Source organism: Taudactylus pleione, unplaced genomic scaffold (genome assembly GCF_031769625.1).
Source record: "Taudactylus pleione unplaced genomic scaffold, aTauple2 ptg000433l, whole genome shotgun sequence".
In the NCBI taxonomy this organism is placed as follows: domain Eukaryota; kingdom Metazoa; phylum Chordata; class Amphibia; order Anura; family Myobatrachidae; genus Taudactylus; species Taudactylus pleione.
In genome coordinates this window covers 2,764,870-2,782,476 of record NW_028284835.1, presented here as the reverse complement: position 1 = coordinate 2,782,476, position 17,607 = coordinate 2,764,870, and positions in this window count along the sequence as shown.

Here is a 17,607-nt window from a genome sequence, read left to right as displayed (position 1 = left end):
TCCCTGGCCCTTCCCCATGAGGCCATGGCCCTCTCTCAGGTGCACTATATTATGTCCCTGTTTATCCCCAGCATCTCCAGGCCGCCCCTATCACTTCCATGGCCCTTCCCCATGAGGCCATGGCCCTCTATCAGGTGCACTATATTATGTCCCTATTTATACCCAGCATCTCCTGGCCTCCCCTATCACTTCCCTGGCCCTTCCCCATGAGGCCATGGCCCTCTCACAGGTGCACTATATTATGTCACTGTTTATCCCCAGCATCTCCTAGCCTCCCCTACTATCTCCTCCCTGGCCCTTCCCCATGAGGCCATAGCCCTCTCTCAGGTGCACTATATTATGTCCCTATTCATCCCCAGCATCTCCTGGCCTCCCCTATCTCTTCCCTGGCCCTTCCCCATGAGGCCATGGCCCTCTCTCAGGTGCACTATAATATGTCCCTATTTATCCCCAGCATCTCCTAGCCTCCCCTATCTCTTCCCTGGCCCTTCCCTTGAGGCCATGGCCTTCTCTGAGGTGCACTATATTATGTCCCTATTTATCCTCAGCATCTCCTGGCCAGGCCTCCCCTATTTCTTCCCTGGCCCTTCCCCATGAGGCCATGGCCCTCTCTCAGGTGCTCTATATTATGTCCCTATTTATCCCCAGCATCTCATGGCCTCCCCTATCTCTTCCCTGGCCCTTCCCCATGAGGCCATGGCCCTCTCTCAGGTGCACTATATAATGTCCCTATTTATCCCCAGCATCTCCTGGCCTCCCATATCTCTTCCCTGTCCCTTCCCCATGAGGCCATGGCCCTCTCTCAGGTGCACTATATTATATCCGTAATAATCCCCAGCATCTCCTGGCCTCCCCTATCTCTTCCATGGCCCTTCCCCATGAGGCCATGGCCCTCTCTCAGGTGCACTATATTATGTCCCTATTTATCCCCAGCATCTCCTGGCCGCCCCTCTCTCTTCCCTGGCCCTTCCCCATGAGGCCATGGCTCTTTTCAGGTGCACTATCTTGTCCCTATTTATACCCAGCATCACCTGGCCTCCCATATCTCTTCCCTGGCCCTTCCCCATGAGGCCATGGCCCTCTCTCTGGTGCACTATATTATGTCCCTATTTATCCCCAGCATCTCCTGGCCTCCCCTATCTCTTCCCTGGCCCTTCCCCTTGAGGCCATGGCCCTCTCTCAGGTGCACTATATTATGTCCCTATTTATCCAAGGCATCTCCTGGCCTCCCCTATCTCTTCCCAGGCCCTTCCCCATGAGGCCATTACCCTCTCTCTGGTGCACTATATTATGTCCCTATTTATCCCCAGCATCTCCTGACCTCCCCTATCTCTTCCCTGGCCCTTCGCCATGAGGCCTGACCCTCTCTCAGGTGTACTATAATATGTCCATATTTATCCCCAGCAGCTCCTGGCCGCCCCTATCTCTTCCCTGGCCCTTCCCCATGAGGCCATGGCCCTTTTCAGGTGCACTATCTTGTCCCTATTTATACCCAGCATCACCTGGCCTCCCATATCTCTTCCCTGGCCCTTCCCCATGAGGCCATGGCCCTCTCTCAGTTGCACTATATTATGTCCCTATTTATCCCCAGCATCTCCTGGCCTCCACTATCTCTTCCCTGGCCCTTCCCCTTGAGGCCATGGCCCTCTCTCAGGTGCACTATATTATGTCCCTATTTATCCAAGGCATCTCCTGGCCTCCCCTATCTCTTCCCAGGCCCTTCCCCATGAGGCCATGGCCCTCACTCAGGTGCACTATATTATGTCCCTATTTATCCCGAGCATCTCCTGACCTCCCCTATCTCTTCCCTGGCCCTTCCCCATGAGGCCATGGCCCTCTCTCATGTGCACTATATTATGTCCCTATTTATCCCCAGCATCTCCTGGCCTCCCCTATCTCTTCCCTGGCCCTTACCCATGAGGCCATGGCCCTCAATCAGGTGCACTATAATATGTACCTATTTATCCCCAGCATCTCCTAGACTCCCCTATCTCTTCCCTGGCCCTTCCCCATGAGGCCATGGCCTTTTCTCAGGTGCACTATATTATGTCCCTATTTATCCCCTGCATCTCCTGGCCTCCCATATCTCTTCCCTGGCCCTTCCCCATGAGGCCATGGCCCTCTCTGAGGTGCACTATATTATGTCCATATTTATTCCCAGCATCTCCTGGCCTCGCCTCCCCTATCTCTTCCATGGCCCTTCCCCATGAGGCCATGGCCCTCTCTCAGGTGCTCTATATTATGTCCCTATTTATCCCCAGCATCTCATGGCCTCCCCTATCTCTTCCCTGGCCCTTCCCCATGAGGCCATGTCCTCCTCTCAGGTGCACTATATTATGTCCCTATTTATCCCCAGCATCTCCTGGCCTCCCATATCTCTTCCCTGTCCCTTCCCCATGAGGCCATGGCCCTCTCTCAGGTGCACTATATTATGTCCCTATTAATCCCCAGCATCTCCTGGCCTCCCTTATCTCTTCCCTGGCCCTTCCCCATGAGGCCATGGCCCTCTCTCAGGTTCACTATATTATGTCCCTATTCATCCCCAGCATCTCCTGACCTTCCCTATCTCTTCCCTGGCCCTTCCCCATGAGGCCATGGCCCTCTCTCAGGTGCACTATATTATGTCCCTATTTATCCCCAGCATCTCCTGACCTCCCCTATCTCTTCCCTGGCCTTCCCCATGAGGCCTCACCCTCTCTCAGGTGCACTATAATATGTCCCTATTTATCCCCAGCATCTCCTGGCCGCCCTTATCACTTCCATGGCCCTTCCCCATGAGGCCATGGCCCTCTCTCAGGTGCACTATATTATGTCCCTATTTATCCCCAGCATCTCCTGGCCTCCCCTATCTCTTCCCTGGCCCTTCCCCATGAGGCCATGGCCCTCTCTCAGGTGCACTATATTATGTCCCTATTTATCCCCAGCATCTCCTGGCCTCCCCTATCACTTCCATGGCCCTTCCCCATGAGGCCATGGCCCTCTCTCAGGTGCACTATATTATGTCCCTATTTATCCCCAGCATCTCCTGGCCTCCCCTATCTCTTCCCTGGCCCTTCCCCATGAGGCCATGGCCCTCTCTCAGGTGCACTATATTATGTCCCTATTTATCCCCAGCATCTCCTGGCCTCCCCTATCACTTCCATGGCCCTTCCCCATGAGTCCATGGCCCTCTCTCAGGTGCACTATATTATGTCCCTATTTATCCCCAGCATCTCCTGGCCTCTCCTATCTCTTCCCTGGCCCTTCCCCATGAGGCCATGGCCCTCTCTCAGGTGCACTATATTATGTCCCTATTTATCCCCAGCATCTCCTGGCCTCCCCTATCACTTCCATGGCCCTTCCCCATGAGGCCATGGCCCTCTCTCAGGTGCACTATATTATGTCCCTATTTATCCCCAGCATCTCCTGGCCTCCCCTATCTCTTCCCTGGCCCTTCCCCATGAGACCATGGCCCTCTCTCAGGTGCACTATATTATGTCCCTATTTATACCCAGCATCTCCTGGCCTCCCCTATCACTTGCCTGGCCCTTCCCCATGAGGCCATGGCCCTCTCACAGGTGCACTATATTATGTCACTGTTTATCCCCAGCATCTCCTAGCCTCCCCTACTATCTCCTCCCTGGCCCTTCCCCATGAGGCCATAGCCCTCTCTCAGGTGCACTATATTATGTCCCTATTCATCCCCAGCATCTCCTGGCCTCCCCTATCTCTTCCCTGGCCCTTCCCCATGAGGCCATGGCCCTCTCTCAGGTGCACTATAATATGTCCCTATTTATCCCCAGCATCTCCTAGCCTCCCCTATCTCTTCCCTGGCCCTTCCCTTGAGGCCATGGCCTTCTCTGAGGTGCACTATATTATGTCCCTATTTATCCTCAGCATCTCCTGGCCAGGCCTCCCCTATTTCTTCCCTGGCCCTTCCCCATGAGGCCATGGCCCTCTCTCAGGTGCTCTATATTATGTCCCTATTTATCCCCAGCATCTCATGGCCTCCCCTATCTCTTCCCTGGCCCTTCCCCATGAGGCCATGGCCCTCTCTCAGGTGCACTATATAATGTCCCTATTTATCCCCAGCATCTCCTGGCCTCCCATATCTCTTCCCTGTCCCTTCCCCATGAGGCCATGGCCCTCTCTCAGGTGCACTATATTATATCCGTAATAATCCCCAGCATCTCCTGGCCTCCCCTATCTCTTCCATGGCCCTTCCCCATGAGGCCATGGCCCTCTCTCAGGTGCACTATATTATGTCCCTATTTATCCCCAGCATCTCCTGGCCGCCCCTCTCTCTTCCCTGGCCCTTCCCCATGAGGCCATGGCTCTTTTCAGGTGCACTATCTTGTCCCTATTTATACCCAGCATCACCTGGCCTCCCATATCTCTTCCCTGGCCCTTCCCCATGAGGCCATGGCCCTCTCTCTGGTGCACTATATTATGTCCCTATTTATCCCCAGCATCTCCTGGCCTCCCCTATCTCTTCCCTGGCCCTTCCCCTTGAGGCCATGGCCCTCTCTCAGGTGCACTATATTATGTCCCTATTTATCCAAGGCATCTCCTGGCCTCCCCTATCTCTTCCCAGGCCCTTCCCCATGAGGCCATGGCCCTCTCTCTGGTGCACTATATTATGTCCCTATTTATCCCCAGCATCTCCTGACCTCCCCTATCTCTTCCCTGGCCCTTCGCCATGAGGCCTGACCCTCTCTCAGGTGTACTATAATATGTCCATATTTATCCCCAGCAGCTCCTGGCCGCCCCTATCTCTTCCCTGGCCCTTCCCCATGAGGCCATAGCCCTCTCTCAGGTGCACTATATTATGTCCCTATTCATCCCCAGCATCTCCTGGCCTCCCCTATCTCTTCCCTGGCCCTTCCCCATGAGGCCATGGCCCTCTCTCAGGTGCACTATAATATGTCCCTATTTATCCCCAGCATCTCCTAGCCTCCCCTATCTCTTCCCTGGCCCTTCCCTTGAGGCCATGGCCTTCTCTGAGATGCACTATATTATGTCCCTATTTATCCTCAGCATCTCCTGGCCAGGCCTCCCCTATTTCTTCCCTGGCCCTTCCCCATGAGGCCATGGCCCTCTCTCTGGTGCTCTATATTATGTCCCTATTTATCCCCAGCATCTCATGGCCTCCCCTATCTCTTCCCTGGCCCTTCCCCATGAGGCCATGGCCCTCTCTCAGGTGCACTATATAATGTCCCTATTTATCCCCAGCATCTCCTGGCCTCCCATATCTCTTCCCTGTCCCTTCCCCATGAGGCCATGGCCCTCTCTCAGGTGCACTATATTATATCCGTAATAATCCCCAGCATCTCCTGGCCTCCCCTATCTCTTCCATGGCCCTTCCCCATGAGGCCATGGCCCTCTCTCAGGTGCACTATATTATGTCCCTATTTATCCCCAGCATCTCCTGGCCGCCCCTCTCTCTTCCCTGGCCCTTCTCCATGAGGCCATAGCTCTTTTCAGGTGCACTATCTTGTCCCTATTTATACCCAGCATCACCTGGCCTCCCATATCTCTTCCCTGGCCCTTCCCCATGAGGCCATGGCCCTCTCTCTGGTGCACTATATTATGTCCCTATTTATCCCCAGCATCTCCTGGCCTCCCCTATCTCTTCCCTGGCCCTTCCCCTTGAGGCCATGGCCCTCTCTCAGGTGCACTATATTATGTCCCTATTTATCCAAGGCATCTCCTGGCCTCCCCTATCTCTTCCCAGGCCCTTCCCCATGAGGCCATGGCCCTCTCTCTGGTGCACTATATTATGTCCCTATTTATCCCCAGCATCTCCTGACCTCCCCTATCTCTTCCCTGGCCCTTCGCCATGAGGCCTGACCCTCTCTCAGGTGTACTATAATATGTCCATATTTATCCCCAGCAGCTCCTGGCCGCCCCTATCTCTTCCCTGGCCCTTCCCCATGAGGCCATGGCCCTTTTCAGGTGCACTATCTTGTCCCTATTTATACCCAGCATCACCTGGCCTCCCATATCTCTTCCCTGGCCCTTCCCCATGAGGCCATGGCCCTCTCTCAGTTGCACTATATTATGTCCCTATTTATCCCCAGCATCTCCTGGCCTCCACTATCTCTTCCCTGGCCCTTCCCCTTGAGGCCATGGCCCTCTCTCAGGTGCACTATATTATGTCCCTATTTATCCAAGGCATCTCCTGGCCTCCCCTATCTCTTCCCAGGCCCTTCCCCATGAGGCCATGGCCCTCACTCAGGTGCACTATATTATGTCCCTATTTATCCCGAGCATCTCCTGACCTCCCCTATCTCTTCCCTGGCCCTTCCCCATGAGGCCATGGACCTCTCTCATGTGCACTATATTATGTCCCTATTTATCCCCAGCATCTCCTGGCCTCCCCTATCTCTTCCCTGGCCCTTACCCATGAGGCCATGGCCCTCAATCAGGTGCACTATAATATGTACCTATTTATCCCCAGCATCTCCTAGACTCCCCTATCTCTTCCCTGGCCCTTCCCCATGAGGCCATGGCCTTTTCTCAGGTGCACTATATTATGTCCCTATTTATCCCCTGCATCTCCTGGCCTCCCATATCTCTTCCCTGGCCCTTCCCCATGAGGCCATGGCCCTCTCTGAGGTGCACTATATTATGTCCATATTTATTCCCAGCATCTCCTGGCCTCGCCTCCCCTATCTCTTCCATGGCCCTTCCCCATGAGGCCATGGCCCTCTCTCAGGTGCTCTATATTATGTCCCTATTTATCCCCAGCATCTCATGGCCTCCCCTATCTCTTCCCTGGCCCTTCCCCATGAGGCCATGTCCTCCTCTCAGGTGCACTATATTATGTCCCTATTTATCCCCAGCATCTCCTGGCCTCCCATATCTCTTCCCTGTCCCTTCCCCATGAGGCCATGGCCCTCTCTCAGGTGCACTATATTATGTCCCTATTAATCCCCAGCATCTCCTGGCCTCCCATATCTCTTCCCTGGCCCTTCCCCATGAGGCCATGGCCCTCTCTCAGGTTCACTATATTATGTCCCTATTCATCCCCAGCATCTCCTGACCTATCCTATCTCTTCCCTGGCCCTTCCCCATGAGGCCATGGCCCTCTCTCAGGTGCACTATATTATGTCCCTATTTATCCCCAGCATCTCCTGACCTCCCCTATCTCTTCCCTGGCCTTCCCCATGAGGCCTCACCCTCTCTCAGGTGCACTATAATATGTCCCTATTTATCCCCAGCATCTCCTGGCCGCCCTTATCACTTCCATGGCCCTTCCCCATGAGGCCATGGCCCTCTCTCAGGTGCACTATATTATGTCCCTATTTATCCCCAGCATCTCCTGGCCTCCCCTATCTCTTCCCTGGCCCTTCCCCATGAGGCCATGGCCCTCTCTCAGGTGCAATATATTATGTCCCTATTTATCCCCAGCATCTCCTGGCCTCCCCTATCACTTCCATGGCCCTTCCCCATGAGGCCATGGCCCTCTCTCAGGTGCACTATATTATGTCCCTATTTATCCCCAGCAGCTCCTGGCCTCCCCTATCTCTTCCCTGGCCCTTCCCCATGAGGCCATGGCCCTCTCTCAGGTGCACTATATTATGTCCCTATTTATCCCCAGCATCTCCTGGCCTCCCCTATCACTTCCATGGCCCTTCCCCATGAGTCCATGGCCCTCTCTCAGGTGCACTATATTATGTCCCTATTTATCCCCAGCATCTCCTGGCCTCTCCTATCTCTTCCCTGGCCCTTCCCCATGAGGCCATGGCCCTCTCTCAGGTGCACTATATTATGTCCCTATTTATCCCCAGCATCTCCTGGCCTCCCCTATCACTTCCATGGCCCTTCCCCATGAGGCCATGGCCCTCTCTCAGGTGCACTATATTATGTCCCTATTTATCCCCAGCATCTCCTGGCCTCCCCTATCTCTTCCCTGGCCCTTCCCCATGAGACCATGGCCCTCTCTCAGGTGCACTATATTATGTCCCTATTTATCCCCAGCATCTCTTGGCCTCCCCTATCACTTCCCTGGCCCTTCCCCATGAGGCCATGGCCCTCTCTCAGGTGCACTATATTATGTCACTGTTTATCCCCAGCATCTCCTGGCCTCCCCTTTCTCTTCCCTGGCCCTTCCCCATGAGGCCATAGCCCTCTCTCAGGTGCACTATATTATGTACCTATTCATCCCCAGCATCTGCTGGCCTCCCCTATCTCTTCCCTGGCCCTTCCCCAAGAGGCCATGGCCCTCTCTGAGATGCACTATTTTATGTCCCTATTTATCAACAGCATCTCCTGGCCTGGCCTCCCCTATCTCTTCCCTGGCCCTTCCCCATGAGGCCATGGCCCTCTCTCAGGTGCTCTATATTATGTCCCTATTTATCCCCAGTATCTCATGGCCTCCCCTATCTCTTACCTGGCCCTTCCCCATGAGGCCATGGCCCTCTCTCAGGTGCACTATATTATGTCCCTATTTATCCCCAGCATCTCCTGGCCTCCCCTATCTCTTCCCTGTCCCATCCCCATGAGGCCATGGCCCTCTCTCAGGTGCACTATATTATGTCCCTATTAATCCCCAGCATCTCCTGGCCTCCCATATCTCTTCCCTGGCCCTTCCCCATGAGGCCATGGCCCTCTCTCAGGTTCACTATATTATGTCCCTATTCATCCCCAGCATCTCCTGACCTATCCTATCTCTTCCCTGGCCCTTCCCCATGAGGCCATGGCCCTCTCTCAGGTGCACTATATTATGTCCCTATTTATCCCCAGCATCTCCTGACCTCCCCTATCTCTTCCCTGGCCTTCCCCATGAGGCCTCACCCTCTCTCAGGTGCACTATAATATGTCCCTATTTATCCCCAGCATCTCCTGGCCGCCCTTATCACTTCCATGGCCCTTCCCCATGAGGCCATGGCCCTCTCTCAGGTGCACTATATTATGTCCCTATTTATCCCCAGCATCTCCTGGCCTCCCCTATCTCTTCCCTGGCCCTTCCCCATGAGGCCATGGCCCTCTCTCAGGTGCAATATATTATGTCCCTATTTATCCCCAGCATCTCCTGGCCTCCCCTATCACTTCCATGGCCCTTCCCCATGAGGCCATGGCCCTCTCTCAGGTGCACTATATTATGTCCCTATTTATCCCCAGCAGCTCCTGGCCTCCCCTATCTCTTCCCTGGCCCTTCCCCATGAGGCCATGGCCCTCTCTCAGGTGCACTATATTATGTCCCTATTTATCCCCAGCATCTCCTGGCCTCCCCTATCACTTCCATGGCCCTTCCCCATGAGTCCATGGCCCTCTCTCAGGTGCACTATATTATGTCCCTATTTATCCCCAGCATCTCCTGGCCTCTCCTATCTCTTCCCTGGCCCTTCCCCATGAGGCCATGGCCCTCTCTCAGGTGCACTATATTATGTCCCTATTTATCCCCAGCATCTCCTGGCCTCCCCTATCACTTCCATGGCCCTTCCCCATGAGGCCATGGCCCTCTCTCAGGTGCACTATATTATGTCCCTATTTATCCCCAGCATCTCCTGGCCTCCCCTATCTCTTCCCTGGCCCTTCCCCATGAGACCATGGCCCTCTCTCAGGTGCACTATATTATGTCCCTATTTATCCCCAGCATCTCTTGGCCTCCCCTATCACTTCCCTGGCCCTTCCCCATGAGGCCATGGCCCTCTCTCAGGTGCACTATATTATGTCACTGTTTATCCCCAGCATCTCCTGGCCTCCCCTTTCTCTTCCCTGGCCCTTCCCCATGAGGCCATAGCCCTCTCTCAGGTGCACTATATTATGTACCTATTCATCCCCAGCATCTGCTGGCCTCCCCTATCTCTTCCCTGGCCCTTCCCCAAGAGGCCATGGCCCTCTCTGAGATGCACTATTTTATGTCCCTATTTATCAACAGCATCTCCTGGCCTGGCCTCCCCTATCTCTTCCCTGGCCCTTCCCCATGAGGCCATGGCCCTCTCTCAGGTGCTCTATATTATGTCCCTATTTATCCCCAGTATCTCATGGCCTCCCCTATCTCTTACCTGGCCCTTCCCCATGAGGCCATGGCCCTCTCTCAGGTGCACTATATTATGTCCCTATTTATCCCCAGCATCTCCTGGCCTCCCCTATCTCTTCCCTGTCCCATCCCCATGAGGCCATGGCCCTCTCTCAGGTGCACTATATTCTGTCCCTATTTATCCCCAGCATCTCCTGGCCGCCCCTATCTCTTCCCTGGCCCTTCCCCATGAGGCTATGGCCCTTTTCAGGTGCACTATCTTGTCCCTATTTATACCCAGCATCACCTGGCCTCCCATATCTCTTCCCTGGCCCTTCCCCATGAGGCCATGGCCCTCTCTCAGGTGCACTATATTATGTCCCTATTTATCCCCAGCATCTCCTGGCCTCCCCTATCTCTTCCCTGGCCCTTTCCCTTGAGGCCATGGCCCTCTCTCAGGTGCACTATATTATGTCCCTATTTATCCCCAGCATCTCCTGACCTCCCCTATCTCTTCCCTGGCCCTTCCCCATGAGGCCTGACCCTCTCTCAGGTGCAATATAATATGTCCCTATTTATCCCCAGCATCTCCTGGCCTCCCCTATCTCTTGCCTGGCCCTTCCCAATGAGGCCATGGCCCTCTCTGAGGTGCACTATATTATGTCCCTCTTTATCCCCAGCATCTCCTGGCCTTCCCTATCACTTCCCTGGCCCTTCCCCATGAGGCCATGGCCCTCTCTCAGGTGCACTATATTATGTCACTGTTTATCCCCAGCATCTCCTGGCCTCCCCTATCTCTTCCATGGCCCTTCCCCATGAGGCCATGGCCCTCTCTCAGGTGCACTATATTATGTCCCTATTCATCCCCAGCATCTCCTGGCCTCCCCTATCTCTTCCCTGGCCCTTCCCCATGAGGCCATGGCCCTCTCTCAGGGGCACTATAATATGTCCCTATTTATCCCCAGCATCTCCTAGCCTCCCCTATCTCTTCCCTGGCCCTTCCCCATGAGGCCATGGCCTTCTCTCTGGTGCATTATATTATGTCTCTATTTATCCCCAGCATCTCCTGGCCTCCCCTATCTCTTCCCTGGCCCTTCCCCATAAGGCCATGGCCCTCTCTGAGGTGCACTATTTTATTTCCCTATTTATCCCCAGCATCTCCTGGCCTGGCCTCCCCTATCTCTTCCCTGGCCCTTCCCCATGAGGCCATGGCCCTCTCTCAGGTGCACTATATTATGTCCCTATTAATCCCCAGCATCTCATGGCCTCCCCTATCTCTTCCCTGGCTCTTCCCCATGAGGCCATTTTCCTCTCTCAGGTGCACTATATTATGTCCCTATTTATCCCCAGCATCTCCTGGCCTCCCATATCTCTTCCCTGTCCCTTCCCCATGAGGCCATGGCCCTCTCTCAGGTGCACTATATTATGTCCCTATTTATCCCCAGCATCTCCTGGCCTCCCCTATCTCTTCCAAGGCCCTTCCCCATGAGGCCATGGCCCTCTCTCAGGTGCACTATATTATGTCACTGTTAATCCCCAGCATTTCCTGGCCGCCCCTATCTCTTCCCTGGCCCTTCCCCATGAGGCCATAGCCCTCTCTCAGGTGCACTATATTATCTCCCTATTGATCCCCAGCATCTCCTGGCCTCCCCTATCTCTTCCCTGACCCTTCCCCATGTGGCCATGGCCCTCTCTCAGGTGCACTATAATATGTCCCTATTTATCCCCTGCATCTCCTAGCCTCCCCTATCTCTTCCCTGGCCCTTCCCATGAGGCCATGGCCCTCTCTCAGGTGCACTATATTATGTCTCTATTTATCCCCAGCATCTCCTGGCCTCCCCTATCTCTTCCCTTGCCCTTCCCCATGAGGCCATAGCCCTCTCTCAGGTGCACTATATTATGTCCCTATTCATTCCCAGCATCTCCTGGCCTCCCCTATCTCTTACCTGGCACTTCCCCATGAGTCCATGGCCCTCTCTCAGGTGCACTATATTATGTCCCTATTAATCCCCAGCATCTCCAGGCCGCCCCTATCTCTTCCCTGGCCCTTCCCCATGAGGCCATGGCCCTTTTCAGGTGCACTATATTATGTCCCTATTTATCCCCAGCATCTCCTGGCCGCCCCTATCTCTTCCCTGGCCCTTCCCCATGAGGCCATGGCCCTTTTCAGGTGCACTATCTTGTCCCTATTTATCCCCAGCTTCTCCTGGCCGCCCCTTCTCTTCCCTGGCTCTTCCCCATGAGTCCATAGCCCTATCTCAGGTGCACTATATTATGTCCCTATTTATCCCCAGCATCTCCTGGCCGCCCCTATCTCTTCCCTGGCCCTTCCCCTTGAGGCCATGGCCCTCTCTCATGTGCACTATATTATGTCCCTATTTATCCAAGGCATCTCCTGGCCTCCCCTATCTCTTCCCTGGCCCTTCCCCAAGAGGCCATGGCCCTCTCTCAGGTGCACTATATTATGTCCCTACTTATCCCCAGCATCTCCTGGCCTCCCCTATCACTTCCATGGTCCTTCCCCATGAGGCCATGGCCCTCTCTCAGGTGCTCTATATTATGTCCCTATTTATCCCCAGCATCTCCTGGCCTCCCCTATCTTTTCCCTGGCCCTTCCCCATGAGGCCATGGCCCTCTCTCAGGTGCACTATATATATGTCCCTATTTATCCCCAGCATCTCCTGGCCTCCCCTATCACTTCCATGGCCCTTCCCCATGAGGCCATGGCCCTCTCTCAGGTGCACTATATTATGTCCCTATTTATCCCCAGCATCTCCTGGCCTCCTCTAACTCTTCCCTGGCCCTTCCCCATGAGGCCATGGCCCTCTCTCAGGTGCACGATATTATGTCCCTATTTATCCCCAGCTTCTCATGGCCTCCCCTATCACTTCCCTGGCCCTTCCCCATGAGGCCATGGCCCTCTCTCAGGTGCACTATATTATGTCACTGTTTATCCCCAGCATCTCCTGGCCTCCCCTATCTCTGCCCAGGCCCTTCCCCATGAGGCCATAGCCCTCTCTCAGGTGCACTATATTATGTCCCTATTCATCCCCAGCATCTCCTGGCCTCCCCTATCTCTTCCCTGGCCCTTCCCCATGAGGCCATGGCCCTCTCTCAGGTGCACTATATTATGTCCCTATTTATCCCCAGCATCTCCTGGCCTCCCCTATCTCTTCCCTGGCCCTTCCTCATGAGGCCATGGCCCTCTCTGAGGTGCACTATATTATGTCCCTATTTATCCCCAGCATCTCCTGGCCTGGCCTCCCCTATCTCTTCCCTGGCCCTTCCACATGAGGTCATGGCCCTCTCTGAGGTGCACTATATTATGTCCCTATTTATCCCCAGCATCTCCTGGCCTGGCCTCCCCTATCTCTTCCCTGGCCCTTCCCCATGAGGCCATGGCCCTCTCTCAGGTGCACTATATTATGTCCCTATTAATCCCCAGCATCTCCTGGCCTCCCATATCTCTTCCCTGTCCCTTCCCCATGAGGCCATGGCTCTCTCTCAGGTGCACTATATTATGTCCCTATTTATCCCCAGCATCTCCTGGCCTCCCCTATCTCTTCCATGGCCCTTCCCCATGAGGCCATGGCCCTCTCTCAGGTGCACTATATTATGTCCCTATTTATCCCCAGCATCTCCTGGCCGCCCCATCTCTTCCCTAGCACTTCCCCATGAGACTATGGCCCTCTCTCAGGTGCACTATATTATGTCCCTATTTATCCCCAGCATCTCCTGGCCGCCTCTATCTCTTCCCTGGCCCTTCCCCATGAGGCCATGGCCCTTCTCAGGTGCACTATCTTGTCCCTATTTCTACCCAGCAGCACCTGGCCTCCCATATCTCTTCCCTGGCCCTTCCCCATGAGGCCATGGCCCTCTCTCATGTGCACTATATTATGTCCCTATTTATCCCCAGCATCTCCTGGCCTCCCCTATCTCTTCCCTGGCCCTTCCCCATGAGGCCATGGCCCTCTCTCAGGTGCACTATGTTATGTCCCTATTTATCCCCAGCATCTCCTGACCTCCACTATCTCTTCCCAGGCCCTTCCCCATGACGCCATGGCCCTCTCTCAAGGGGAACTATATTATGTCCCTATTTAGCCCCAGCATCTCCTAACCTCCCCTATCTCTTCCCTGGCCCTTCCCAATGAGGCCTGACCCTCTCTCAGGTGCACTATAATATGTCCCTATTTATCCCCAGCATCTCCTGGCTGCCCCTATCACTTCCATGGCCCTTCCCCATGAGGCCATGGCCCTCTCTCAGGTGCACTATATTATGTCCCTATTTATCCCCAGCATCTCCTGGCCTCCCCTATCTCTTCCACGGCCCATCCCCATGAGGCCATGGTCCTCTCTCAGGTGTACTATACTATGTCCCTATTTATCCCCAGCATCTCCTGGCCTCCCCTATCACTTCCCTGGCCCTTCCCCATGAGGCCATGGCCCTCTCTCAGGTGCACTATATTATGTCCCTATTTATCCCCAGTATCTCCTAACCTCCCCTATCTCTTCCCTGGCCTTTCCCCATGAGGCCTGACCCTCTCTCAGGTGCATTATAATATGTCCCTATTTATCCCCAGCATCTCCTGGCCGCCCCTGTCTCTTCCCTGGCCCTAACCCATGAGGCTATAGCCCTCTCTCAGGTGCACTATATTATGTCCCTATTCATCCCCAGCATCTCCTGGCCTCCCCTATCTCTTCCCTGGCCCTTCCCCATGAGGCCATGGCCCTCTATCAGGTGCACTATAATATGTCCCTATTTATCCCCAGCATCTCAAGGCCTCCCCTATCTCTTCCCTGGCCCTTTCCCATGAATCCATGGCCCTCTCTCAGGAGCACTATATTATGTCCCTATTTATCCCCAGCATCTCATGGCCTCCCCTATCTCTTCCCTGGCCCTTCCCCATGAGGCCATGGCCCTCTCTCAGGTGCACTATATTATGTCCCTATTTATCCCCAGCATCTCCTGGCCTCACCTATCTCTTCCATGGCCCTTCCCCATGAGGCCATGGCCCTTTTCAGGTGCACTATATTATGTCCCTATTTTTCCCCAGCATCTCCTGGCCGCCCCTATCTCTTCCCTGGCCCTTCCCCATGAGGCCATGGCCCTTTTCAGGTGCACTATCTTGTCCCTATTTCTACCCAGCATCACCTGGCCTCCCATATCTCTTCCCTGGCCCTTCCCCATGAGGCCATGGCCCTCTCTCAGGTGCACTATATTATGTCCCTATTTATCCCCAGAATCTCCTGGCCTCCCCTATCTCTTCCCTGGCACTTCCCCGTGAGGCCATGACCCTCTCTCAGGTGCACTATATTATGTCCCTATTTATCCCCAGCATCTCCTGACCTCCCCTATCTCTTCCCAGGCCCTTCCCATGACGCCATGGCCCTCTCTCAGGTGCACTATATTATGTCCCTATTTATCCCCAGCATCTCCCGACCTCCCCTATCTCTTCCCTGGCCCTTCCCCATGAGGCCTGACCCTCTCTCAGGTGCACTATAATATGTCCCTATTTATCCCCAGCATCTCCTGGCCGCCCCTATCACTTCCATGGCCCTTCCCCATGAGGCCATGGCCCTCTCTCAGGTGCACTATATTATGTCCCTATTTATCCCCAGCATCTCTTGGCCTCCCCTATCTCTTCCCTGGCCCTTCCCCATGAGGCCATGGCCCTCTCTCAGCTGCACTATATTATGTCCCTATTTATCCCCAGCATCTCCAGGCCGCCCCTATCACTTCCATCGCCCTTCCCCATGAGGCCATGGCCCTCTCTCAGTTGCACTATATTATGTCCCTATTTATCCCCAGCATCTCCTGGCCTCCCCTATCACTTCCCTGGCCCTTCCCCATGAGGCCATGGCCCTCTCACAGGTGCACTATAATATGTCACTGTTTATCCCCAGCATCTCCTAGCCTCCCCTACTATCTCTTCCCTGGCCCTTCCCCATGAAGCCATAGCCCTCTCTCAGGTGCACTATATTATGTCCCTATTCATCCCCAGCATCTCCTGGCCTCCCTTATCTCTTTCCTGGCCCTTCCCCATGAGGCCATGGCCCTCTCTCAGGTGCACTATAATATGTGCCTATTTATCCCCAGCATCTCCTAGCCTCCCCTATCTCTTCCCTGGCCCTTCCCCTTGAGGCCATGGCCTTCTCTGAGGTGCACTATGTTATGTCCCTATTTATCCTCAGCTTCTCCTGGCCAGGCCTCCCCTATTTCTTCCCTGGCCCTTCCCCAGGAGGCCATGGCCCTCTCTCAGGTGCTCTATATTATGTCCCTATTTATCCCCAGCATCTCATGGCCTCCCCTATCTCTTCCCTGGCCCTTCCCCATGAGGCCATGGCCCTCTCTCAGGTGCACTATATTATGTCCCTATTTATCCCCAGCATCTCCTGGCCTCCCATATCTCTTCCCTGTCCCTTCCCCATGAGGCCATGGCCCTCTCTCAGGTGCACTATATTATGTCCCTATTAATCCCCAGCATCTCCTGGCCTCCCCTATCTCTTCCCTGGCCCTTCCCCTTGAGGCCATGGCCCTCTCTCAGCTGCACTATATTATGTCCCTATTTATCCCCAGCATCTCCAGGCCGCCCCTATCACTTCCATGGCCCTTCCCCATGAGGCCATGGCCCTCTCTCAGGTGCACTATATTATGTCCCTATTTATCCCCAGCATCTCCTGGCCTCCCCTATCACTTCCCTGGCCCTTCCCCATGAGGCGATGGCCCTCTCACAGGTGCACTATATTATGTCACTGTTTATCCCCAGCATCTCCTAGCCTCCCCTACTATCTCTTCCCTGGCCCTTCCCCATGAGGCCATAGCCCTCTCTCAGGTGCACTATATTATGTCCCTATTCATCCCCAGCATCTCCTGGCCTCCCCTATCTCTTCCCTGGCCCTTCCATATGAGGCCATGGCCCTCTCTCAGGTGCACTATAATATGTCCCTATTTATCCCCAGCATCTCCTAGCCTCCCCTATCTCTTCCCTGGCCCTTCCCCTTGAGGCCATGGCCATCTCTGAGGTGCACTATGTTATGTCCCTATTTATCCTCAGCATCTCCTGGCCAGGCCTCCCCTATTTCTTCCCTGGCCCTTCCCCATGAGGCCATGGCCCTCTCTCAGGTGCTCTATATTATGTCCCTTTTTATCCCCAGCATCTCATGGCCTCCCCTATCTCTTCCCTGGCCCTTCCCCATGAGGCCATGGCCCTCTCTCAGGTGCACTATATTATGTCCCTATTTATCCCCAGCATCTCCTTGCCTCCCATATCTCTTCCCTGTCCCTTCCCCATGAGGCCATGGCCCTCTCTCAGGTGCACTATATTATGTCCCTATTAATCCCCAGCATCTCCTGGCTGCCCCTATCTCTTCCCTGGCCCTTCCCCATGAGGCCATGGCTCTTTTCAGGTGAACTATCTTGTCCCTATTTATACCCAGCATCACCTGGCCTCCCATATCTCTTCCCTGGCCCTTCCCCATGAGGCCATGGCCCTTTTCAGGTGCACTATCTTGTCCCTATTTATACCCAGCATCACCTGGCCTCCCATATCTCTTCCCTGGCCCTTCCCCATGAGGCCATGTCCCTCTCTCAGGTGCACTATATTATGTCCCTATTTATCCCCAGCATCTCCTGGCCTCCCCTATCTCTTCCCTGGCCCTTC